The following is a 27,453-nucleotide window of genomic DNA, read 5'->3' as shown; positions in this document are numbered from 1 at the left end:
ATGAGATGGTTAGATAGCATTACTGACTCAATGGACATGAGTTTGAGCAAGCTCTGGGAGATAGTGAAGGATAGGGAAGCCTGGTGTGCTGCAGTCCATGGGGTCACAAACAGTCAGATACAACTTAGCGACTAAACAGTAACAACAAAATTCCTCAGTTTGTGATACCTGGTTTTCCTTAATTAACAATAATCTGTGATGTTCAGGCCATCTGCCCCCTTTGTTGCAAAATTCTATATAACCCTCCCTCTCCTGCCTTCTTAGAGCAGTTTCTCAGAGCTACTTGAGATACTACCTCCTTGCCTTCAAGTCCTAAGAATTTCCCACCAAATAAAACAACTCTCAACTTTCAGATTGTGACTAATTTTTAAGTTGACAAAGGCATTTGTTTTTTAAAAGTATGCAATCTCTGTCATTTGTATTTACTTTAAAAAGCCAGGTGGCTGTTGTACTTTTAATAATCTTACCCTACTTTTCTCTTTAAATTGTTTTCCACCAAGTGAAATTCTTTGATTTTATTTTATGCTATTTTATATCTCTAGATATTAAAACCTAATTCTCTACACTTTTAAGTAGATTGTAGATGAGATCTGCGTTTTGGAATGATAATGTTTTCAATGATTATGAATGATTTAATACATAATTATAGAAATATATACTCAATAAATTTGGCATTCACTGTCAGATGTTTAAGAGATGCCATGTTAAAAACAATGTGTTGGAAATGACACCTCTCTAGGGCATTGCTTAATAATATAGTGAAAGTTCACAGCATTCAACGCAGCAATTACTGTAATGATTGTGCCTTTAAATGTGTCTTCCCTTGTAAATCTTTCGGCAATTAGCTTTAACAATGCTGACATACTTTTACCCACCAAACACCTCCACATTTTCATAAATTATAAAATTCAAGTACCTTACAGTGAAGAAACATATATTAAATTGGTAAGAAAGAACAATAACTGGATATATTCATATCCTGTAATCTCTTCATAAAAGAGATAGAGATAAAAATGGTCAAGGTGGCAAAATTCAGTAATATTTGACAAAGTAGCCAAGAATACTCAATGGAGAAAAGGTGATATATTTAATGTAAAAAATGGATTATTCACATGCAAAAGAATGAAAATAGAGTAAGAGTAAAAACAGAAAAATATAAAAGAATAAAAAGGTTGTATACCACTTATAAAAATGAACTCAAAATGAATTAAATACAAATACATAAGACCTGAAACTTACAAAGGTCCTAGAAGAAAATGGAGAAAAGTTTCTTGACATGAATCTTGGCAGTCTATTTTTTGATATGACATCTAAGAAAGACATGAAAAAACAAATAGGGGCCACAAGCAAACTAAAAGCTTCTGCACAGCAGTATCAGCATTCTTAAAATGAAAAGTCTATCAGTGGAATGAAAGAAAATATTTGCAAATGACATATCTGATAGGGGTTAACAACCAAAATATATAAGGAGTCATACAACTCAATAGCAAATAACCAAACAATCTAATTAAATACTGGGCAAATGACTTGAATAGGCAATGTTTTAAAGAAGTTATTCAAATGGCCACAAAGTACATAGGAGGTGGTCAATATCTTTAATTTCTGGGCAAATGCAAATCAAAAGCACAATGAGATACAACCTCACATCTCCTGTTAGAAAGGCTACCGTCAAAAAGACAAATGACAAAAGTTGGTGGTGAAAGTGCAGACTCCGGTTATGTACAAGTCCTGAGATTGCTCTCTGATGCATAAATATAACTCACCACCTAGCAGTTTTCTTACAGATCCTAACAGAACATGGCAAAGATGTGAAGAATACCGTATTGCTAAATATGTTTAAGTTGAAGGGTACATTTTTAAAACAGATTTAATGGTTTTCAAAAAATAGAAAGTTAAGATATTAATATAAAATTTAAAATACTGGCAAATTTTAGGAAGTGTCTTTGTTTCTCAATATTAAAAAGAAGAGCATAAATCAAATTCTTAAATAAAATTCTTTATCTTCAATATTAATAATATTGACAGGTAATAAAGAAAATATTAACAGAGCCATAACACTAGATTAACCATCTATAATGTATTGTATCATATATTAAGTATCTGAAACTATGCATGAATAAAGCTATCTTACACTTACGGTCATAATTTTGAGAGATGATAGTATGAAAGAATACCAGACTACATATTATTGCTTTAGAGACCTTGGCCATAACCTGAGTGTGAACAGATGATGTAAAAAAGGCAGAACTGAACTATAACACATTATCATTTTCTATAATTATTAAAATAATTAAACATTATAAAGAAAACCCTTAAAAAATGTCTGCTAAGCAAATTAACATATGGTTTTAGAAACTGGAAAAGGTGTCAAGAGTATTGGCAATCAAGATTACTGAGGCCTGAAAAACCTAGAGGGACACAGGACAGGCAAATAGAGGATAGATAATTCTTAATACTAGCTTCAAATAAGAATAAAACTCTGAGACTGTGTCCTTACCTTACATTTATTAAGACTGGTGAGCTCTAGAAAGAGCGGCCTACATAAAAGGAGTGGAACAATTGAAGATCCATTGTATTTTTGTTCCTGAATATTTATTTGTTTCTTTGAAGTATCCACCCTCTTCCATCTGGTGCTTTTAATGCCTCCCTAAGGATGGCAAATATATTTCTTCTCCAGCATCAGGCTCAACCATGTGCTTTGCTTGGGCTAATAAATTATGAATGAATGTGACACAGTGTCAATTCCAGTTTTGCATAGCGTTGCATGAGCCTCCTAATTCTAATTGAAGTGTAAATTTCAAATATAATGAATAGGGGCAATAATCTGTAGCAGAAGGGTAATAACCATCCAGTTACATGACATCTGTTTTGGTTTAAGATATTTATTCCTTCTTTCAGTCACCAATCATTTATTGAGCACCTACAATGTGCCAGATTCCATGCCAGATTGCCATGGCAGGCGTTGAGGACACATCACATGAGCATTCAACATCATTGCAGATTCCAAAACAGAGTTTGAGTTTTCTAACAAGGAGGGCACGTGCCTCACTTGAGCCTTCTCCTTTACCTGCCGTGTTCTCAGGCTATAGATATGTGGTTAAAACAGGAAATGACAGTTTTAAACAGTAAGAAAGCAGGAAAACAAACAATATAGATATGATGAGATTTGATAGATATGAGTGAGGATATGTCAAAGAGAAAAGAAAAGATATGGACAATGTTGCCCAAGCAAGAAAAAAAAACAAGAAACAGAATGGTAGCAATGCAAACTAATTAATGTAAATATAGATAAGGACCATATTATGCACAATGCAGACTACTTGGTATGATGATGAAATAGAAGAAAATTTCTGATAGTTTAAACACTTAAATGTAATATTTTAATTAAAAACAATATCTCTAAGACAATGTAAAGTGAAAAAATGGGATATAAATGTAGCTTTGCAGACGTAAGTCAGATCAAGGACAAAAATAGCATTTGGGAAAAGAAAATTCAAAACAGCAAGAAACAGAACATTTTTGTACAAGGCAAGAATGACATAATCACCTACATTCTTTATGATCCTTTATAATACAGAAAAACATTGTAGAACTTCGAGTTTGAGGAAAGCCACCAAATGGTAAAAAATCTTGGATAAAGGAGAACCAGTTAGCATAGAATCAAACATTTCTCATACCATAAAATACTTTTAAAAACAGAGCTGAAAAGCTCTGAATAATGGAAAGTGCACCCTAAGAATACTGCAATTTAGATTTTCCACGTTTAGGATTGGAGAAGAAAATAGCAACCCACTCCAATATTCTTGCCTGGAGAATTCCATGGACAGAGGAGACTGGTGGGCTACAGTCCATGGGGTTGCAAGAGTTGAACACAATTTAGCAACTAAACCACCAAGTTTAGGATATAAGCTAACAGGCAGTGTCAACTATCGAAGAACTCAGGACTGACAACACACATAAGCCTTCCTTGATATATCGAAGATAAAATTCTAACCAATTAAGAAATAGTCTAATTAAAGAAATAAAGAAGAAAAAAAGCTTCAAATATGAGTCCATTTAACATAAACAAATATAAATGGTTACCTAACAGACTACAGATGTTATAAGATGTTACACTGTAATAATAATATTACTAACAAGAATTTGAAGATGAAAAAGAAAAAAAATTAAAAGCTGTGTAAGAGACTCTGATGCTGGGAAGGATTGGGGGCGGGAGGAGAAGGGAACGACAGAGAATGAGATGGCTGGATGGCATCACCGACTCTATGGACATGAGTTTGAGTGAACTCTGGGAGTTGGTGATGGACAGGGAGGCCTGGCATGCTGTGATTCATGGGGTCGCAAAGAGTTGGACAGGACTGAGCGACTGAACTGAACTGACTGAAGACTCCTAAGGACTTAGTAAAGTCTTGATTTTAAAATATAAACAGCTAAACATTACCTAACGACTCCAGTCTTAATGTGTTCCAGAATTGCTTTTCTTATCCATAGAATAACCTTTTATTCACCACAAAACATGTTTTAAATTAGAATATACACAATGTCTTTATTTTTACTTTATATTCTGATGTTACATTAGAGATACATGATTTTAAGTATAGCATAGGATTCTTGAACTATTTTAATATCAATTTATATAAATCAATCTTTTGATCAATATATAGCATAAAGTATACCAGGCCTGATGTTTTTAAAAATAATGGAACAATGTGGAAAATTCTTAAATAAATGGGAATACCAGTCCACTTTACCTGTCTCCTGAGAAACATGTGAGTCAAGAAGCAACAGTAAGAACAGGACATGGAACAACAGACTGGTTTATAATTGGGAAAGGGGTACAACAAAACTATATATTGTCCCTCTGTTTACTTAACTTCTATACAGAGTTCATTGTGTGAAATGCTTGACTGGATGAATCACAAGCTAGAATCAAGATTGCCAGGAGAAATATCAACAACTTCAGATATGCAGATGATACCACTCTCATGGCAGAAAATGATGAGGAACTAAACAGCCTCTTTAGGAGGGTGAAAGAGCCAAGTGAAAAAGCTGGCTTAAATCTCAACATTCAAAAAACGAAGATCATGGCATCCTGCCCCATCACTTCATGGCAAACAGAAGGAGGAAAAGTGGAAGCAGTGACAGATTTTATATCCTTGGTCTCCAAAATCACTGCGGATGATGACTGCCATCATGAAACTAAAATATGCTTGCTTGCTCCTTGGAAGGAAAACTATGAGAAACCTAGATTGCGTATTAAAAAGCAGAGACATCACTTTGCCAACAAAGGTCCATATAGTCAGAGTTATGGTTTTTCCAGTAGTCATTAACAGATGTGAGAGCTGGACATAAAGAAGGCTAAGTGCTAAAAAATTGATGCTTTCGAATTGTGGTTCTGGAGGAGACTCTTGAGAGTCCCTTGGATAGCAAGAAGGTCAAACCAGTCAATCTTAAAGGAAATTAACCATGAACACCCATTGGAAAGATTGATGCTGAAGCTCCAATACTTTGGCCACCTGATGTGAAGAGCCGACTCATTGGAAAAGACCCTGATGCTGGGAAAGATTGAAGACAAAATAAGAGGGTGGCAGAGCATGAAATGGTTAGATAGCATCGCCAACTCAATGGATATGGATATAAGCAAACTTGGGGGGAGGATGGAGAACAGGGGAGTTGGGCATGACAGCAAGTGAACAACAACAAATGGAACATTAGCAAACTGAATCTATCAATATACAAAAACGTATATATTACAAGTAAGTCAGATTTATTGAAGGTCCTCAACACTGGTTCAACATTTGAAAATGAAATAATATAATCCATCCACCTTTTTTAACAGGATAAAGAATAATAACCATATGATCATATAAATTAAAGCAGGAAAAGTTGCCAAAATAAATATCCACGAGTACATACTGATGTACATAAATGACTTATGTAAAAAATGGTGAAGAGAGAAATTCCCCCTGCAGAATTCTAAGTAATTTATGTCCACTCTACATCTTTAAAGAGTTATAATTGTCTACATCTTAAGTGCGGGCATCCTAGAGTGTGTTTCTTTTCAAGAATGTACCATATAAGGGGGAACAAGAGTAACTTACTTGTGTGTTAAGTCACTTTAGTCATGTCCGACTCTGTGACCCTATGGTCTGTAGCCTGCCAAGCTCCTCTGTCCATGGGGATTCTCCTGGCAAGAATATTGGAGTGGGTTGCTGTGTCTTCCTCCAGGGGCTCTTCCTTCACCCAGGCATTGAACCTGCATCTCTTATGTCTTCAGCATTAGCAGGTGGGTTCTTTACCACTAGCACCACCTGGGAAGCCCTCAGGAGTAACTTAACAGTAGAGAAAACTAACATATACCATCTCAGCAAGGTGACTGTGGACAACGTTAACAGTTATAATTAATATCAATAGTATGTACCGTTAAGGTGATGTAATAAAAATGGCATTTTACCTCTGTGATCTCCCTCCCCAAAATCATAATCATAGTGTAAAATGAGACAGATCTCAATAGATGGATATTATATGAAATATATGATCAGTAATCATTAAATCTGGCAAGATCATCAAAAGCAAATCTCAGAAGTTGTCAGAGTCAGGAGAAGTCTAAGAAGACATAGCAACTAATCATAATATGTTATTCTAGATGGGATCCTGGAGTAGGAAAGGGACATTAGGTAACAATTAAGGACAGCTGAGTAAGACAGTTGTCTTATTGAATGTTCTGTAATCTCAACATTCAGAAAACAAAGATCATGGCATCTGGTCCCATCACTTCATGGGAAATAGATGGAAAAACAGTGGAAACAGTGTCAGATTTTATTTTTTTGGGCTCCAAAATCACTGCAGATGCTGATTGCAGCCATGAAATTAAAAGACGCTTACTCCTTGGAAGGAAAGTTATGACCAACCTGGATAGTATATTAAAAAGCAGAGACATTACTTTGCCAACCAAGGTCCGTCTAGTCAAGGCTATGGTTTTTCCCGTGGTCCTGTATGGATGTGAGAGTTGGACTATGAAGAAGGCTGATCACCGAAGAATTGATGCTTTTGAACTGTGGTGCTGGAGAAGACTCTTGAGAGTCCCTTGGACTGCAAGGAGATCCAACCAGTCCATTCTAGAGGAGATCAATCCTGGGTGTTCATTGGAAGGACTGATGCTAAAGCTGAAATTGCAATACTTTGGCCACCTCATGCGGCGAGTTGACTCACTGGAAAAGACTCTGATGCTGGGAGGGATTGGGGGCAGGAGGAGAAGGGGACGACAGAGAATGAGATGGCTGGATGGCATCACTGACTCTGTGGACATGAGTTTGGGTGAACTCCGGGAGTTGGTGATGGACACGGAGGCCTGGCGTGCTGTGATTCATGGGGTCGCAGAGAGTTGGACATGACTGAGCGACTGAACTGAACTAAGACAGACTAGTTACTAATAATTTATTAAATTTAATAAATGTATCATACCAATAATGTAGGAAACTAAGAATAGGGTGTATGAGAAACCTCTTTATATTGTCTCATTTCTTTCTCTAAATCTAAAATTCTTCTAAGCAAGTAAGTAAGTCTATTTAGAAGAATATTAATGATGGGTATAGCTAGGTGGTAGATTTGGAGAAATGTTTCTCCATTAATGCTTTACAAAGAGAATTTAACTTGCATAAAAATGTATTTTTTTTAATAAAGACCAACTTTAGAAGTAGTATTCCATGATATTGTAGACAGCTGTTCTCTTGAGTATATGTTGCTAAAATTTTATTTTCTAAAACATTTAATTGTATCTTAGAGTAATGTGGGCTTCCCAGATGGTGCTAGTGGTAAAGAACCTGCCTGCCAATGCAGGAGACATAAGAGATGTGGGCTCGATCCCTGGGTTGGGAAGATTCCCCTGGAGGAGGGCATGACAACCCACTCCAGTGTTATTGCCTGAAGAATCCCATGGACAGAGGAACCTGGCGGGCTATAGTTCACTGGGTGTCAAAGAGTGGGACACTTCTGAAGTGACTTAGAATGCACACACAACACACAAACATGAATGCAGGTTTCTGACAATTCAGAAAACCTAGGGTTGCATGTAGCTACTTTAACACTTTCTCTTCAAATATCTTTACGATAATTCAGTTGTTTAATCTATAAATCCACTTAATGATTATGGGCAACTACTTTATGTGTTATCAGATGCTTTTAAAAATATGTTGGTATTACCTTTGTCCAAACATGTTTATAGTATGAACAGTACCAAGCCCTTTCCACTTTGGGATATTTCTAACACTGCACAACGGATACTTTACCAACATTGCTATTTTAATATGTTAATGAAAGCAGGACTGTGTAGTATCAATTGAGTAACAAGATTATGTTTCTGCTAAAAGTTGTCCTGCCTTAGGTATTTTTTAATCCATAAAAATCATACATTCTGCTTGGAATAAGTCACAGTTGCTTTCATTTACAGAAAACAATTTGATTCAAGCTATATATATCTTAAACTGAGGTACAGTGTATAAAAATAATAGAGAAAATTAACATATACATCGGCAGGGAAAGACCTGCTGACAGAGATCCAGCCAGTAAACCAAAAATTGTTAAAATTTTTCATTCTTTATTTCATATTCCTCTCTTAAACATGAATACGCAGAACTTAAAACTTAGAGTCTCTCTCTCACACACACACCCATGAATGCACTCTTCAAGCTTAGACATTTCCTTTGACTCAAAAGTTCAGAATTAGAATTATTATTACACAGAATTACTGAGTCTTGAGGATTTAAACAGTATTTGAAAACAAGCAACCTCCAATATTTTATCTTCTACCACTCCACTAAAATAAGTACATACAAAATTATGAAAACCCAATTTTAAAAATAATCAGAATAAAGAGAACTATATAATGTCAGAATATTGTTGTATGCTTCCCTATCTAAAGCCCAGGAATTTTATTATGAAGAATTTACTGAGCTTCCCTTTACTAACCAGCATGTTTTTTGTTTGTTTCTTTTCATTTCTCTCTCCCTCTTTTTCATTTTAAAAATACTCCTTGGGAAATGGTAGAAGGTGCTTTAAATTTTTCTTATAGTCAATCCAGTGAGTTAAAAAAAATCAGTCTTTATGACGTGAAAACTGAGCAAACCAAACCTGCTTTGGTGGTTTGCTGATGCTTTTTCTTTTAGACAAAGTATTGACCTTTCAGTTACCTACCATTTTTCACATGCATTCAAAGGTAGCAATTCTCAGAAGGGAGAAAAAAAATCATGGAAGATAAACGAAGTATGTATGTGTGTGTTTGGGGGGAGTTAACAATGAGTTTTAAATTCTTAGCTGTACAGTCTCCACAAATAAAGCACTAGAAAGAAGTAGTAGAGAGAAAAAATTGTATGACAGAGGTGTAGATAATCAAATAGTTACAAGAGGATGCAGCCTCATTAGAAGAGAGATACACAGGGGAAGAATCTGAGGGAAATTGTGGATTGTGACTGGAGCTCTAGATGATAAACTGTCCTTTATATGTAAACCAAAAAGGGAAATGTACAAGTAGAAAGCTAAGTAAGATAGTAGTAATTACTTTTGTTCAGTCACCAAGTTGTGTCCAACTCTTTGCAACCCCATGGACTGCAGCATGCCAGGCTTCCCTGTCTCTCATCATCTTCTGGAGTTTGCCCAAGTTCATGTCCACTGCATCGGTGGTGCCAACCAACCATCTCATCCTCTGTTGCCTAATTATTAGTAACTGCTATTAACTAGTAACTATAACTGGAAAAGACTCTGATGCTGGGAAAGGTTGGGGGCGGAGGAGAAGGGGACGACGGAGAATGAGATGGCTGGATGGCATCACCGACTCTGTGGACATGAGTTTGAGTGAACTCCGTGAGTTGGTGATGGACAGGGAGGCCTGGCGTGCTGTGATTCATGGGGTCACGGAGAGTCGGACACGACTGAGCGGCTGAACTGAACTGAACTGAACTGATAACTGTAATAACAGCTGCAACAATCACTAAAATTATAAAATTTTCTTCAATTTGAACTTTGCGCATATTTATTTAATTTTCAAAATAACCAAGAAACAGATGCTATTATGAATCTAATTTTACAGAGAAGGAAACACATACAATGCCACTTCACCAGCATCACACAAGTGAAAAACAGTATTTGAGGTGTTAACAGGCATAGAGGGTTTAAATTTGTTGCAAAGTCTGAACTGCAGGACAATTGGGGATTATTGACAGAAGATGTACTTTTGACCAAAAAAAGAAAAACTGCAAAACTTAAAAATCAATTTTATTAGAAATTATACTACATAATTGTATACTGTTTGGATATGAACTATATTCTAACCTTGAATCCTGAAGAAATTTGTTTCACATTCATTCCTTTAAATACTTTATTTAAAATGTTTTAAGAAATTGTCTAAATCTTTACAAGCCTAGGTCTTAATTTATTTCATCTTTAAATAGGGACTGTTAATGAGCTTTCTCTCCCCTGAGAGTTATCTAACCTGAAGCCCAAAAATGCCATAACCTTTCTGGATGTGTTTCTAATTGATTTGTAATTACAAGTAATTCAATTAAATGAGCTCATTTTTATTTTTAATGAAGTTATTATTGCAATAATTATTTTTGGGCACTGTACTTCAAGCATATAAACATATTTCTCTTTGCCTAAATAATTCCTTGCAAAAGTTAAAAGAATGCCTCTTTCAATTTTTAATCTTTCCCTTACCACAAAGACGTCAATAAAAAACCCGTTTGGGTAGCTTTGCATCATCCCCAGACACTGCTACAATATTTTCAGACAACGTTTTACACGGTTTTATTATGTTAAGTAAAAATAGAATAGCTTAAACACAGATATGGAGGATCACATGGCTTTATTATCTTTTCCAATACTGAAAAATTATCTGTAAAGGTAACTCTAGCCACAGAAAGAAGAGAGGAAAAGCAGTTGAGATATTAGTGAGTATACAGGTCTCCTATATAAACATTATGTAAGGAAAAAGAAAAGCATTATTTGAATAAAATAAGCAATAGGAAGGAGGTAGGGGAAAAGTGAGGAGTGGGTGGCAAAGTTAAAGAATCAGAATATTTCAAAGTTGAAAATGTATAGTTAATAATTCAAATGACATGCTTTCTCTGAGAGGGGGTGATTTCTACTTAAGGATAATAAATTAAGCAAATATGTGAGTTGGAACAGAGCTTGGGACTTTAAGGATACAAACAATATTTTCTGTATATATTTGTATATCTAAAATATATAATCCTATGGAACACTGATACATTCTGCCATACATGCTTATACATAGATAGAGACTCAGTACGAAGAAAATCCAGAAGATACCATATGAAATAAGGAAGTTAAAGAACTGAGTAACATGTTTATCCTCGACCAAAGAAGAGTCTTAGAATACTTGTAGGTATTTCCAGGAGATACAAGATAAATCGGTGATTCAGGTGATTGAAACAAGGTCAGTTTCCTCCATTTGTTGAGCTAGGTAGACAAGAGGTAGTGATTAACGGACTGACTTTTGCAGACTCAGGAAACTGAGAAATGGTGTTGACAATGAGACTAGGAAAGGGAGGTGATTTAATTCAGTTTCCTCAGCTTATTTTTTTAGAGGAAGAGGGCAAAAGAGTTATCTTTCAAGAAAGGACACTGATATCTGAAAAAAATGTTCCTGGCCCTTTAACTCCTTCAGAATAAAAAATTTTCTAGCACTTTTTGTACAAAAAGAAACAGTTCAGTAAGCTGTACATTATCAGGAAAACTTATTCAGTATATTGAATGTGTTTGATGATGTAAGATTGTATCATGGTAAAAGATGCAATATTACCTTCTCTGAATATTTTCCTAACCATGAATGTAAGAATACTTCACTGAAATATTCTCAAAACTTTAGCTGACTTCAAATGCAAAGACAACCTCTGTAAGAAGAAAAATATTTATGATTAAATATTTGAATAAAAGCTAGACTGCATCTTGAAAACAAGAAGGAAGATCTTCATGGAGTAGAAAAGATCTCCAAGCAAAAATACTCAAAAACACAGGGAGAGAAGAGAAAATATAGATAATTGTTAAGGATCATTACGTACAAGGGAATGTGTGTGTTAGTTGCTTAGTCGTGTCCGACTGTTTGTAACCCCATGGACTGTAACCCCCCAGGGTGCTCTGTCCATGGAATTCTTCAGGCCAAAATTCTGGAGTGGGTTGCCATTCCCTTCTCCAGAGGATCTTCCCGACCCAGAGTCTCCTGCCTTTCAGGCAGATTCTTTACTATCTGAGCCACCAGGGAAGCCCCTACAATGGAATAACAACCTGCTATTCATTAGGAAAATAAATATATTTTGATTTATCTGAGAGTACAGAAACTCTCAGAGGATGAATATATTTCAGAAAGAAAATTTAAAAGCACAAAAGAAAAAAAAGTAATAACCTCCAAGGAGAACAAGCAAGTAGATCACTAAAGTAAATTACTAATCCATACAACTATAATTTACAAACTGTAATTAGAATAATCCAATTTGATATGTTTAAAATTAAAAGTTTAGATATTGGAAGTATCTAAATTTGCAAAGAGAAAGTTGAAAAAATTAAGACAAGCTTTCAATTTACTGAAAATATGCACATATATGTATTTTGTGTTAAGATTTAAGGGAAACAACCTAAAAGTATGGGAAGATGTATATATCATCCAAACCAACAGGGCAAGAAAAATGAAAGTCAAAGAAATCCAGTCAGTGTAAGGGAAGTCAGGGAAGGTTAATGAAGGAAGCACAAAAAATAATGTTAAATACAAAACATAGAAAGATACAGTGTAAATAATTCCATATAAATCAACAATCATAATGAATATGAATAGATGCAACACTCACTTAAAAACCATAGACTTTTATGGATTAAGAAAAAAAATCTATTTCCAGTTTTTTGAGGAATCTCCACACTGTTCTCCATAGTGGCTGTACTAGTTTGCATTCCCACCAACAGTGTAAGAGGGTTCCTTTCTCTCCACATCCTCTCCAGCATTTATTTCATGTAGACTTTTGGATAGCAGCCATTCTGACAGGTGTGAAATGGTATCTCATTGTGGTTTTGATTTGCATCTCTCTGATTATGAGGGATGTTGAGCATTTTTTCATGTGTTTGTTAGCCATCTGTATGTTTTCTTTGGAGAAATGTCTGTTTAGTTCTTTGGCCCATTTTTTTGATTGGGTCATTTATTTTTCTGGAATTGATCCAGCAATCGCACTCCTGGGCATACACACCGAGGAAACCAGAATTGAAAGAGACACATGTACTCCAATGTTCATTGCAGCACTGTTTATAATAGCCAGAACATGGAAGCAACCTAGATGTCCATCTGCAGACGAATGGATAAGAAAGCTTTGGTACATATACACAATGGAGTATTATTCAGCCATTAAAAAGAATACATTTGAATCAGTTCTAATGAGGTGGATGAAACTGGAGCCTATTATACAGAGTGAAGTAAGCCAGAAAGAAAAACACCAATACAGTATACTAACGCATATATATGGAATTTAGAAAGATGCAAATGATAACCCTGTATACGAGACAGCAAAAGAGACACAGATGTATAGATAAGTCTTTGGGTCTCTGTGGGAGAGGGTGAGGGTGGGATGATTTGGGAGAATGGCATTGAAACACGTATGTTGTCATATGTGAAACGAATCACTAGTTCAGGGTCAATGCATGTTATACGATGCTCGGGGCTGGCATGCGGGGATGACCCAGAGGGAGGATAAAGGGAGGAGGGAGGTAGGAGGGGGGTTCAGGAGGGGGAACTTATGTACACCCGGGGCGAATTCATGTCAATGTATGGCAAAACCAACCAATATAATATTGTAAAATAATTTGCCTCCAATAAAAAATAAATTAATTACAAAAAAGAAAAAAATCTATCAAGTAATTTCAAAGAAATCAGTAATCATTAAAAAATATAAACATACTGACCTCTTAACATTGATTCTTTTTAATTTAAAAAATAAATCAGATTGCTTTAAAATGAGTATGAATAAACTGAGTGGAAAGAAAGAAATTATAATCAACTATTTTGAAGGAATCTTGCTGAAAACAGAAAAAAAGTATAACATAGTAGCAGAAAAGTGAGGATATGAACAGTACCTATTTTTTTTTTTAGAATAAATACTAGGATTGTATGTTCATGGAAATGATGCAGTAAAAACTGAAAAAATTGAGGATGGAGGAATAAATGTGAATAGTTGCTAAAGCAACATTTTACATAGGCATCAAGGCCTTACCTTACGTACAAATCAAGAAATGCTTTAAGGTAAAAGTTCGATCATGAAAATAACATGAGGTAATTACAAAATACCCCTAACAGTACATGTGAAAAGAGTAGGAAATATAAATTAATGAAAGTGTTCTAATTCATAATGGTGCATCAACAAATGCTCTTAAAAACAGATAAGCAAACAGTTTCAAGGTAGCTATAAACTATATACACACACACATATATAAAATAATAAACATTCAGTTCAGTTACTCAGCGTGTGTGACTCCTCGCGATCCATGAACCGCAGCATGCCAGGCCTCCCTGTCCATCACCAACTCCCGGAGCTTACCCAAATTCATGTCCATCGAGTCAGTGATGCAAACTAACCATCTCATCCCCCGTCATCCCCTTCTCCTCCTGCCTTCAATCTTTCCCAACATCAGGGTCTTCTCAAATGAGTCGGCTCTTCGTATCAGGTGGCCAAAATATTGAAGAGTTTCAGCTTCAACATCAGTCCTTCCAATGAACACCCAGGACTGATTTCCTTTAGGATGGACTGGTTGGATCTCCTTGCAGTCCAAGGGACTCTCAAGAGTCTTCTCCAACACCACAGTTCAAAAGCATCAGTTCTTCTGTGCTCTGCTTTCTTTATAGTCCAACTCTCACATCCGTACATGACTACTGGAAAAACCATAGCCTTGATTAGACGGACCTTTGTTGACAAAGTAATGTCTATGCTTTTTAATATGCTGTCTAGATTGGTCATAACTTTCCTTCCAAAAGTAAACGTCTTTTAATTTCCTGGCTGTAATCACCATCTACGGTGATTTTGGAGCCCCAAAAGATAAAGTCAGCCACTGTTCCACCATCTATTTTCCATGAAGTGATGGGACCAGATGCCATGATCTTTGTTTTCTAAATGTTGAGCTTTAAGCCAACTTTTTCACTCTTCTCTTTCACTTTCATCAAGAGGCTCTTTAGTTCTTCTACACTTTCTGCCATAAGGATGGTGTCATCTGCATATCTGAGGTTATTGATATTTCTTTTGGCAATCTTGATTCCAGCTTGTGCTTCCTCTAGCCCAGCGTTTCTCATGATGTACTCTGTATATAAGTTAAATAAGCAGGGTTATAGCCTTGACGTACTATTTTTCCTATTTGAAACCAGTCTGTTGTTCCATGTCCAGTTCCTACTGTTGCTTCCTGACCTGCATACTGAAACTTTTAGCACTGGTTGTCTTTGTCAGTTACATAGATGAAAGCTTTTATTTTGAATTCTATATTCTTCTGGGCCATTTGAAAAATATTAACACCTATATACATCATCACTACATTAGGAAACAAGAACTTATTTTTCATGGTGATAATTTATGGTACATTTCAAAGTAATATAAGTATCCAGGTACATGGAATAAGATACATCTATACACTTTGGCAAGGAAAATGGCCCAGTATCATTATATGAAAAAATTCCAGTTGTGGAAAAATATATATTAAATTCAAAATGCATACATTTGGGTATAGAATTGAATTGGGAAAGGGAAAAGAAAATCTATTTTCGACTTGGACTCTACTGATCATGAACCTGAATTACTCAAATAACTATACTCTTAACTGATATGTTTTAATAATTAATAAGAATTCTAGATGGCAGTGGTTTCTGAGAAATATTTGAATCATAGTGTAAGTTTATGTGGGCTTCCCTGGTGGCTCAGTGGTTAAAAAAAAAAAATCTGTCAAAGCAGGAGACCTGGATTCAATCCCTGGATTGGGAAGATTCCTTGGAGAAGGAAATGGCAACCCACTCCAATATTCTTGCCTGGAAAATCTCAGGGACAGAGGAGCCTGACAGGCTACAAACAGTTGGACATGACTTAGCAGCTAAACAGAAATAACAAAGTTAAGTAGAAGTATCATTTTGGAGGATAAAAAGCTCTTTTATTTTGATGCTGGAATAAGGTCATTGAGTCTCCATTAACTTACAGAAGTTTGATCATAGTGACATCAATTACTGACCACTGAGAATGAAAAGCTACCTTTCATTTAGAATTTCTAAGGAGATGAAAATAGTAAGTCATATCTTACCCTTCTGCATTGACTCCCTGTGTAGTATTTGTTATAATTTTGAATCCCTACACCTGAATTATGAAAACAGCTTTGATCATTTGGTATGTATGTATTTAAATTCTATTAATTTATAAATTAAATGCAAGTTGACAGTTTTTATTTTAAAAGACAATGTTTTAGACATTCCAAAGTAAAATTGGATTAATTTTGCAATGTTATAAAATTGCCCATCTATGTTTTGAAGTTAAATTTAGCTGTATAACAGAATTTAAACTCAGGTACAGAGTACCTGAAATTAAATCTCCCCTGGTTCTAATATTCATCAGCTGTTGTGACTTGTAAAAATCACTTAATAACCTCTCTGTGTGCTTCAGTTTCCTCATCTGCAAACAGGAATTAAAACAGCACTTATTTCATAGGGTTATTTTGAAAACCAAATTAGATAGCATTTTAGACAGCATTTGTAAAGTGCTAGGAAAACATGTGGAGAAGGCAATGGCAAGCCACTCCAGTACTCTTGCCTAGAAAATCGCATGGACAGAGGAGCCTGGTGGGCTGCAGTACATGGGGTCGCTACTAGTCGGACACGACTGAGCAACTTCACTTTCGCTTTTCACTCTCACACATTGGAGAAGGAAATGGCAACCCACTCCAGTGTTCTTGCCTGGAGGATCCCAGGGATGGCGGAGCCTGGTTGGCTGCCATCTATGGGGTCGCACAGAGTTGGACACGACTGAAGCGACTTAGCAGCAGCAGCAGGAAAACATGTTGGCAGATAGTAAATGTTGTATACATTATTTGTTAAATCAACCAACGAAATATGAATTAATAGGAAGAGTAAGAGAAAGTCTGGCAATGTTTTATTAGACATGGTCAAATTTTTATCTCTAAGTCAACTTCCAGCAACAATTTCAAATTTTTCAGAAATTAATTTTTAAGTAGATATTGATTGAAGGGAAACTCACACATGCATTTATTTCCATGTGTTTGTATAAAATTAAATAGTCATCCTCCCCTCTCATGTTAGAATAATTAACATGAAAAACCCATGTAGTAGGAAAATTTCTGTCAAATGAGCAAAGAAATCTGAAATATTCTAAACATCAAACATACATATTAGATGAACCAAAGGATTAGGTTGACTAGATAAAACTTGGCTTTAAAATATGGTTCCAATCATAGTCACAAGGACCATTTGAGGAGCTTTAGAAATAAAGATAGTCAGACCCTGTCACAGTTAATTGATCCAGAATCTCTAGATCTCTAAGGGTACAACCCCAGAATATCTCTTCTTAAAATAAATAATAAATGAAAACCCTATATTAACCAGCAGGAAAAGTAGGAAGGAGAGAGAAATTTCAAAATTGAGATTGACATATACACATTACTATACATAAAATAGATATCTAATAAGAACCTACTGTATAGCACAGGGAACTCTACTCAGTACTCTGTAATGATCTATATGGGAAAAGGATCTAAAAAGAGTGGCTCTATGTATAACTGATTAACTTTGCTGTACACTTGAAACTAACACAACACTGTAAATCAATTATACTCCAATAAAAATTTTAAAAAGAAAACCCTCTCCGGATGTTGTAACTATAAATACATGTAAGAACCTCTGGGTAAAAGATCTCTGAGAATGCTCATATTTACTTATATCACTGATTTACATAGGAGTGTCAATCTGTGTGTGAATTACCTCCCAAGTAGTATCATCAAAAAACTTAAATTATGCTTTCATTGCCTCATCTATCTTGCCATGCCATCCTTAATAATCCAAGCACTGCCAAATTCAAATCACTGTATACAGGGATCATCAGTTTTCCATGCCCTCAGTTTGTATGATATGAGTAACATGAGTCACACAGAAACAATGGGCTCATGGAGATAAAGGAAACAGATTTCCACTGAAGAAACAAACTAAAGTATGGCTGCAACTAAAACAGCATTGGGCTTTCAAAAATCAACATTGGAGAATTAGGTCAGTACACAGTGATTTGTTGCATTTGAATATGGCAATTAAGCTGTAGAAGATTGAATTATTTTTTAAGGGGATTGGTAGGGGTATTGACATTTTAGTTCAGAATGGGCCAGCTGACACAGCTCAAATGTACTTGGGAACCACGTAAGTGAAAGAATGTACATTTCTACACGATTCGGCAAATCATGATTTCACAGCGCCATGTTTTTTATTTTCTAGATAAAAAGGACAGCTACATCATTAATAAAAATAAGGTATGCTACTATTAAGAGGTGATTTGTTAAGAAATATTAGGTACAGTATCTCAGTAGGCAGTTCACATAAATCCTCTTGTTTGTTCCACTGATTTGGTACACGTTGCTGGTAATGAGATTCAAGTAAATTATAAGCAGATGGTTTATTGGGAGGAGTTCATACTGAAGTGTTGACAAACATTTCAAAAAGACTGCAAGGGGTTCCATTTCATAGTCAAATCAGCTATAATTGTCTATCTTTCATTAACCGGTAATAAAGAGATGTATTTTAACAGGGTCTAATTGGCTTTAGATTATCATGTCTTTCATCTCTTTTCCATAAAGTTCTGGAAGTATCCTGGAAAGGTACAGATAGTTCTTTCATTCCTTTGGTCTTTATTCACAGAATGATATTTAACAGTAGCTCTACTGCTACTGGTTTCTATGGGAATAATATGCTTTCACTAAAATGAGTAAATACACATAAGGACTTAGATACTTAGACATTTTCATCTGCTGCTCTAAGATGTTTGTCAAGCAGAATGAATTACTGGTTTTACTTACATGATATTTTACCAGTACTTCCTTCTATGGCTCATTTTTTAAAATCCCATTAGGGATTGTATTTTTGTTCAGTTTCTTATTTCCTTGCCTTCCATTTTCCTTTTCAGAAATAAATATATTTCAGGTCAATGTGCTGCTCCTTTTGTCTTTTCCTAAATCACCAACTGAATAAGAAAACCAAAGCAATTCAAACCAGCAATTTCCTGATATGTATCAAAATAGTGATGTGACTAAGTTGTTGACAGTTTACATTGATTATATATATATATAAAAAAACATGACAGAGGCAAAATTTAAATGGGTGCTTTCTTTTATCATAGTCCAGTTTGTTTGTTTTGACACTCTCCTCACAGGGCAGCGGGGAGAAGAGTGCTATTCTCATCCTAGTAAGCATCTTTGTGGGTCTGATTCAACCTTGCTGAATAAAAGAAAAGTCTGGTGGTCCCGACTGGGCAGATGGGGATTTTGTGCCAACAGGCTCTCAAAACTCACTCATAATTTTTTTTTTATTTCTATGCCACCTTTATAGTTCTGGTTTCTCATTTTTTAATTAGTAAATTCAGCATGCAGGTTCTATCCCAGGTTAATTTATACACTTCCAGAAGGAATGGCCTCTTGAATCCTCAGAGTGTTAAGGTGGGGAGCCCCCAACCACATCAGATTCGTTTCACATATGATAATATACATGTTTCAATGGCATTCTCCCAAATCATCCCACCCTCGCCCTCTCCCACAGAGTCCAAAAGACTGCTCCACACATCCGTGTCTCTGCTGTTGTCTCGTATACAGGGTTATCATTATCCTCTTGCTATATTCCATATATATGTGTTAATATACTGTATTGGTGTTTTTCTTTCTGGCTTACTTCACTCTGTATAATAGGCTCCAGTTTCATCCACCTCATTAGAACTGATTCAAATGGATTCTTTTTAATTGCTGAGTAGTATTCCATTGTGTAAATGTACCACAGCTTTCTTATCCATTCGTCTGCAGATGGACATCTAGGTTGCTTCCATGTCCTGGCTATAATAGACAGTGATGCAATGAACATTGGAGAACATGAGTCTCTTTCAATTCTGGTTTCTTCGGTGTGTATGCCCAGTAGTGGGATTGCTGGGTCGTATGGCAGTTCTATTCCCAGTTTTTTAAGGAATCTCCACACTGTTTTCCATAATGGTTGTACTAGTTTGCATTCCCACCAACAGTGTAAGAGGGTTCCCTTTTCTCCACACCCTCTCCAGCATTTATTGCTTGTAGACTTCTGGATGGCAGCCATTCTGACTGGTGTGAAATGGTACCTCATTGTGGTTTTATTTTGCATTTCTCTGATTATGAGTGATGCTAAGCATCTTTTCATGTGTTTGTTAGCCATCTGTATGTCTTCTTTGGAGAAATGTCTGTTTAGTTCTTTGGCCCATTTTTTGATTGGGTCGTTTATTTTTCTGTAATTGAGCTGAAGGAGTTGCTTGTATATTTTTGAGATTAATCCTTTATCAGTTGCTTCATTTGCTATTATTTTCTCCCATTCTGAAGGCTGTCTTTTCACCTTGCTTATAGTTTCCTTTGCTGTGCAGAAGCTTTTAATTTTGTTTATTTTTGCTTTTATTTCCAATATTCTGGGAGGTGGGTCATGGAGGATCCTGCTGTGGTTTATTTTTAAATTATTTTATTTTTATTTTAAAATTATAAAATTATTTTTATTAGCAAATATTCAACTTCCCAAAAGCTTAAATAGTAAAATTTTATAAGACAATTAAGGTTCACTTATGATTGGACTTCCCTGGTTATATAACAGGTAAGAATCCGCTTGCCATGTAGGGTATGCAGGTTCAATCCCTGGTCCAGGAGGATTCCATATGCCTTGGAGCAACTAAGCCTGGCTGCCACAGCAACTAAGCCCATGCTTTAGAATCCACAAGCTGCAACTACAGAGCCAACTACAGGGCCCAGGCTCTGCAACAAGAGAAGCCATAGCAATGGGAAGCCCACGCACTGCAATGAAGAGTAGCCCCAGCTTGCTGCAACTAAAAAAGCCTGCACAGAGAAGACCCAGCACAACCAAAAATAAAAATAAATAAAAGTGCTTTAAAAAAGAGTCACCTATAATCATCACATGTCTTTTATAGCAGAACAACGTATCTGTTCCACCATAGATGAACTATGAGCTATGGACATATTTCCTACAAAATCAGGAAATAGCAATTATTTTCTTCATGGTAGAAAAAACTTGACATGATTCTATAGCTGTTATAAGTAAATAAACCATGCAGATGAACACCTGGCATATTCTGCTCTGAAATCTCCTGTTTAGAGATATTAGAGTTATAGTCAGATAGAAAGTAGAGTCTACTAAATCTCCATTTCCACATGATGTTTAAAGGAAATGCTTTTCAAAATGATTTTATTCTAAGTTAATTAGAAATTTCATTAAATAAAATGGTCAATAATTTATCTAATTTTAGCACTGTAAAAGGATTATATAATTGTATATTTTGGTTGTAATCATGTGTCATTAATAAAAACTCTTACTAAATTTTCTCCTATCTGCATTGAAAATAGTACAATATACCCTTCATTTATTACTCATTTATTTTGGGATCTTTGAAGATTTGCCAGAAGTGGATTAGTCAGTGAGTGATAACTGTATACTTGCTTGCAATGGTATTGTTAGCTGTTTGTGCTTTTAAAAATTCAGGTAATTATTAAGTGTCTCTGGCAAGTACCTTCTATACTATACTTGCATGAAGAGAAACTGTACTATAGAATATTGTGAATTATACCAGCTGAGCTTTAAATGCTATACAAGTGTCGCCTATATGAGTAGGCTGAACTCCCACCTGCTGTGGGAACACAATACTAGATATAAAATCTGTCCTGGAACTGAGTTGAACAACATGGAAAGAATATAGAACACCAGCTAAAAAAGAACTTATGGAAGCACATCTCTCCTCTTTCCAAAAAACTTAAACATCATTATTCAGTGGCATCTGTGACAATTAAAACACCAATATGTTAGGTAATAACTAAAGTATAATAACAATTCAATTATATTTATATGACTAAACATATTTTCCTTGAAAAATGGCTGCTTTCCTGAAAACTTGTATCTCAATTTAAAAATAACATTTTTTGACATTTACTATAATTTAAAATATCCTACAGAAATAATTTTAGCCCACAATATAAATGAAAACCATATTTCAAAGTAAAACACGTATATGCAAAAGGGTAAATAAACATGCTAAAGCAATAAATTTAATGTTATAAAAAGATAGTTTCACAATTACTAGCATTGTTTCTTACCAGTAAGTGAAAACAGAGTTTTCATCTCAACAAAGAAAACCCATAGTACTTTTGGAAAGAAAGAAAGAATCCACAATTCACAATTCAGGAGGAATGGATGATAATGAAATGTGGTGCTTTATTCAGTGCTATGAATAAGAAGCAAAATGTGAAAATCTGAGCAGTAGATAGAACTATAGCCTCTTTTTCTTGGCCTAAAACCAAAGAATGAACTGAAAGACGTTAAAAAAAAGGTATATTTTTATGAAAAGAAATATGGGTTTGAATAAAAAAGGAAACCACAAGTCCAAACGAACAGGAACAGACTAATGCAAAAGATACCACTGAGTCAAGATTTGATCAACTTTGGAGAGCTGGAGTAGAATCTGCCAGGCAAATCAACATTTTGTTAATGATGGTGAGTAGGGTAGTAGAATCAATGAGTTTGAGATAGAAGGGAAGAGTTGGCTGAGAGGTAGAGGAAATCCAGGAGCATGAGGAAGGCCCTTAAACCAGAGAAGAGTTACTGCTGTGTGCAATCTAACATAGAATATGAGCTTAAAAACAAAATTGGAAAAAGAGAAAAATTAGCGAGTCCAAGAATTCATTTGAATTACAGTATGCTCTCTATGGCTGTTGTTAGGGTGTTTTTTCTTTTTTTTAAATCAGTAGCCATATCCTCTAGGTTTTATGATAACATCTTTTTGTTGTTGTGAAAATCCACCTCTCCTTCACTCTCAATTCCTGCATCTCCTGTGAGGTCTGGAGCAGCTGTTGCTGCTGCCATCTTGAGATCACAAGGAGAAATATTTTCTGAGAAGGAAAACTACACACTAAAATGCTATAGCTTATACAAGAGACATTGAGAATCAGATTCCAGGACTTGGAAACTGTATCAGGTCCATTTTGTACTCACTATTACTTTTAACTTTCCACTTAGAGGAGTTCAAAAATTATTTTTTAGATTGAGGCATTTTGAATGAATTACTTACCACTTGGAAAGAGACCATTTCTAACATGTAGTATAAAGTCAATAGATGCAAGGAAGGTAAGTCCCTGGAACGTAGGGCATTGAAATGAAGACACAGAATTTCCATTTTTTTTCCAGATAGGAACTCCTGGAAATAAATTGGCAAAATGTAAAAAGAAAAAAAGGAATCAGGGTTGGATAAATAGTAGCATGAATAAATAAATTTATTTATTTAATAAATAAATAAATCTAGAGATACCATGATAATATTTCCAAGTGTCTGTTGGAAATATAGTGCTGTTCAGTCGTTAAGTCTCTTCCGACCTTTTAGGACCCCACGGACTGTAGCATACCAGGCTTCTCAGTTCTTCATTTTTTCCCAGAGTTTGCTCAAATTCATGTCCATTGAGTTGATGATGCCATCCAACTATCTCATCCTCTGGATGCCCCCTCCTCCTCCTCCCCTCAATTTTCCCCAGAATCAGGGTCTTATCCAATGAGTCAGCTCTTTACAACTGTCTGAAGTGAAGAAGTGAAGTGAAGTCGCTCAGTTGTGTCTGTTTTTTTGCTACCCTGTGGACTGTAGCCTACCAGGCTTCTCCGTCCATGAGATTCTTCAGGCACGAATACTGGAGTGGGTTACCATTTCCTTCTCCAGGGGATCTTCCCGACCCAGGGATTGAACCCAGGTCTCCTGCATTGGAGGCGGACGCTTTAACCTCTGAGCCACCAGGGAAGCCTGGGTTTACAAATTCCTCACTTCCAGTCATGGAAATTTGGTTGCTCTGCCTGACTCCATTTTTAAAACCTATCATTTTTTCTGAGGATACTAGAGTATCTAAGCCCAGTAGCTACAACAATTGTCCTAGTTCTCTTCAAAATTCTTTAAAGTATTTTGTTTAATGTACTTGATTTCCATTTTGTTTGAGAATCTTCTATTCATCTGCATTTCCTTGCCTCATACATTTGGGAAATTAGGGTTAAAGCTCTAAATCTATATCCATTCAATTCTCATTTGTCACCTTTTCTCAGTTTCAGCCACTCACCGCTTTAAGTAATCTCCACATTTCATTCAGACTACTCAGACCAGACCATGGGAGCTCTATGGTAGTCAGTGCACTCTCATGACATGGAAAAGCTAGTTTTCTAAGAGAATACAACTTATTTCTGATCTAAATGTTTGGAGCTGCTGGAGATAATAATGATTGGCTTCTGAATATCAGAGTAGTGAAAAGTTATTGAAGCTTTCTAGTTTACTGGCAACATGTACATTAAATGTGCTTATGAGCATTTAAAGAAATTCTAAAGCTGTATTCTGCAAGAAAACTCTAGGAATTCTGCCAAATATTCCATGATTTGGCTGATATTCAGGAAAAGCTTTATGGGGCACAGTTTTATTGCCCCATTCTGTATGACATTGATTTGCCTTTGAACCGAACTAGAGTCCATTACTTCATAACTTAATGCGTATATAAATAGGAAATTTCCTTACTGCAGCAGTATGTCTCTCAATATTTTTTATTTATTAAATTTACTGAACACCCCAAACTAATCAATATCTAGGAGCACTTCAAAGAATAATAAAGGATGATACTGAAATGTGTGCATCACTGCAAACCTAATATAGAGTATCAAGGAGTTTTCCGTGTAATATAGGCCACAATTTTTTAATCTTATCTGGATAGCATAATTTTTAATTACCTGTGATAATTAAAATATACCCTAAAATCTTAGTAATTTAAGAATATAATGGTGCCAGATAACTGGCCTGTAAGTGCCTGAATGCTTCGGACTTAATATCTGCATATATTCAGTTATAATTTTGATTGTTTTATGATGCAGCTACTTTGCAGTGAACTACTTGGAAGCAATGCATATGACAAAGAATTTAATCCCAGAGACCTAGGCATCACAGATAATAATTGAGAGCTTTAAAATGGATTCTCTCCCTCTAATATCTATTTTTGAATGTGGAACCACTAATCAGTGATTCTGAGAATGAACTGAATTACATAAGACAATCATAGTGGACATCCCAAGGGATCAGCAAATAGTCCACTACAGCCCAACTAATCAACTGCCAGATAATATGCCTCAAGTTCAAATGTTCTGTAGGAGATCAAATTGCATTTTCTTCTATACTGCATATGATGTTCTGTTTTAGCAAACAGAAGAAAAGGTGGAGGAGAAAGAAAAGAGGAGACACATTTTCACAACTGAACATACCTTTGCAAATCATCCCTTGCATTGTAAAAATATACACAAAGAATATTTCTAATGCTCAAGAAAAACCTTGAGTGTTTCCTTTCTGAGGCACTCCTACCACTTAAAGGGTAACCACTATGCTGACTTCTAACAGCACAGATTAGTTTTACCTGTTTTTGCCCTTCCTATAAATGAAATCATAAGATACTGTCTTGTGCCTGGCTTCTTTCACTCAACATTATATTTATGAAATTCAACTTTATTCCTACACCTAGTGGATCTTTCATTCTATTTTCTATATAACATTCTATTATGTGGAATGACTAGAATTTAATTTTCTGTCTGCTGTCAATAGCCTTTATTATTATTACAGGTAGTCTTTCTCTGAAGATTTTGATATCTGTATATAAACATATAGTGGAATTTCTAGGCTATAAAGTATACATATAAGTCATCCAACTGTACCAGATATTGACCAATAGTTATACAAAGTATATATCTCCCACCAGTAGTATATGAGAATTTGATTTGTTCTTCCTTATCAGCAATATTTGGATTTCACTGTCTAATTAAAATTTAGCCATCTTTTTGGGTATGGAGAGGTATCACCATGAAGTTTTCACTTGCTTTCTATGAAGTAGAACATCTTTTCATGTTATTTGGCCACTTAAATATCCTTTCCTGTGGAAAGTTTTTAAAAGATCTTATCCTTTGCCCATATTTATATTGGGTTTTCTCTCTTTGACTTATTTTTTTTTAAGTAATTTATTTTTTATTGGAGGCAAATTATTTTACAATATTATATTGGTTGGTTTTGCCATATATTGACATGAATTTGCCCCGGGTTTACATAAGTTCCCCCTGCTGAACCCCCCTCCCACCTCCCTCCTCCATTTATCCTCCCTCTGGGTCATCCCCGCATGCCAGCCCCGAGCATCCTATAACATGCATCGACACTGAACTAGTGATTCGTTTCACATATGACAACATACGTGTTTCAATGCCATTCTCCCAAATCATCCCACCCTCACCCTCTCCCACAGTCCCAAAGACTGTTCTATACATCTGTGTCTCTTTTGCTGTCTCGTATACAGGGTTATCATTTGCATCTTTCTAAATTCCATATCTATGCGTTAGTATACTGTACTGGTGTTTTTCTTTCTGGCTTACTTCACTCTGTGTAATAGGCCCCAGTTTCATCCACCTCATTAGAACTGATTCAAATGTATTCTTTTTAATGGCTGAATAATATTTATTTGTAGAAAAATTTAATGTATATTATAGATACTATATAATTAATGTTAGACATATTATTAAAATATCTTCTCTCACACTATTGCTTCTATTTCACTCTAAGGCTATTATTTGATAAACAGAAATTCTTCAGATTAAGTTGTTTCAACACATTTTTTTTATAGCCAACACTGTTTTTATCTTAAGAAATTCATTACTATCTTAGATAATGAAGGCTTGTTTTTTCTGTTAATTTTTTCTCGCTTATAATATTTAAGTATTAAATCTATCTAGAATTTTTTTACAATGTGTGAATAGCAAAAACTGTGAATAGTGTAGAAGCCAAGATTTATTTTTATCCCACTGGTATATCCAATTGATGTAGCAACTTTACTGAAAATATTTTTATAAACACCTACTGCTATGATGTGTTCCCTCTGTCTAGAATCAGATTATTGTAAATGTTTGTTTCCTCTCTATGTTCTGTTGAACACTTGTAAAAGTATTATATAGCTTTAGGCTTGATATCTGATAATGTAATCCTTCTAGCTTTGGTCTTTTTCTTCAAATTGCCTTGGCTAATTTTGGCCTTCATATATATTTTGCAGTTCTCAGTTTTTTGATGGCACTGTATACAGTATTTTTTCCTATGTGTTTTTGTCGATACATGGAAA

This window comes from Moschus berezovskii, chromosome 3, assembly GCF_049115385.1.
Source record: "Moschus berezovskii isolate FMDL1 chromosome 3, NW_MosBer_1.0, whole genome shotgun sequence".
Taxonomy (NCBI): domain Eukaryota; kingdom Metazoa; phylum Chordata; class Mammalia; order Artiodactyla; family Moschidae; genus Moschus; species Moschus berezovskii.
The sequence above is the reverse complement of the archived record's forward strand: the minus strand, read 5'-3'. Positions refer to the sequence as shown.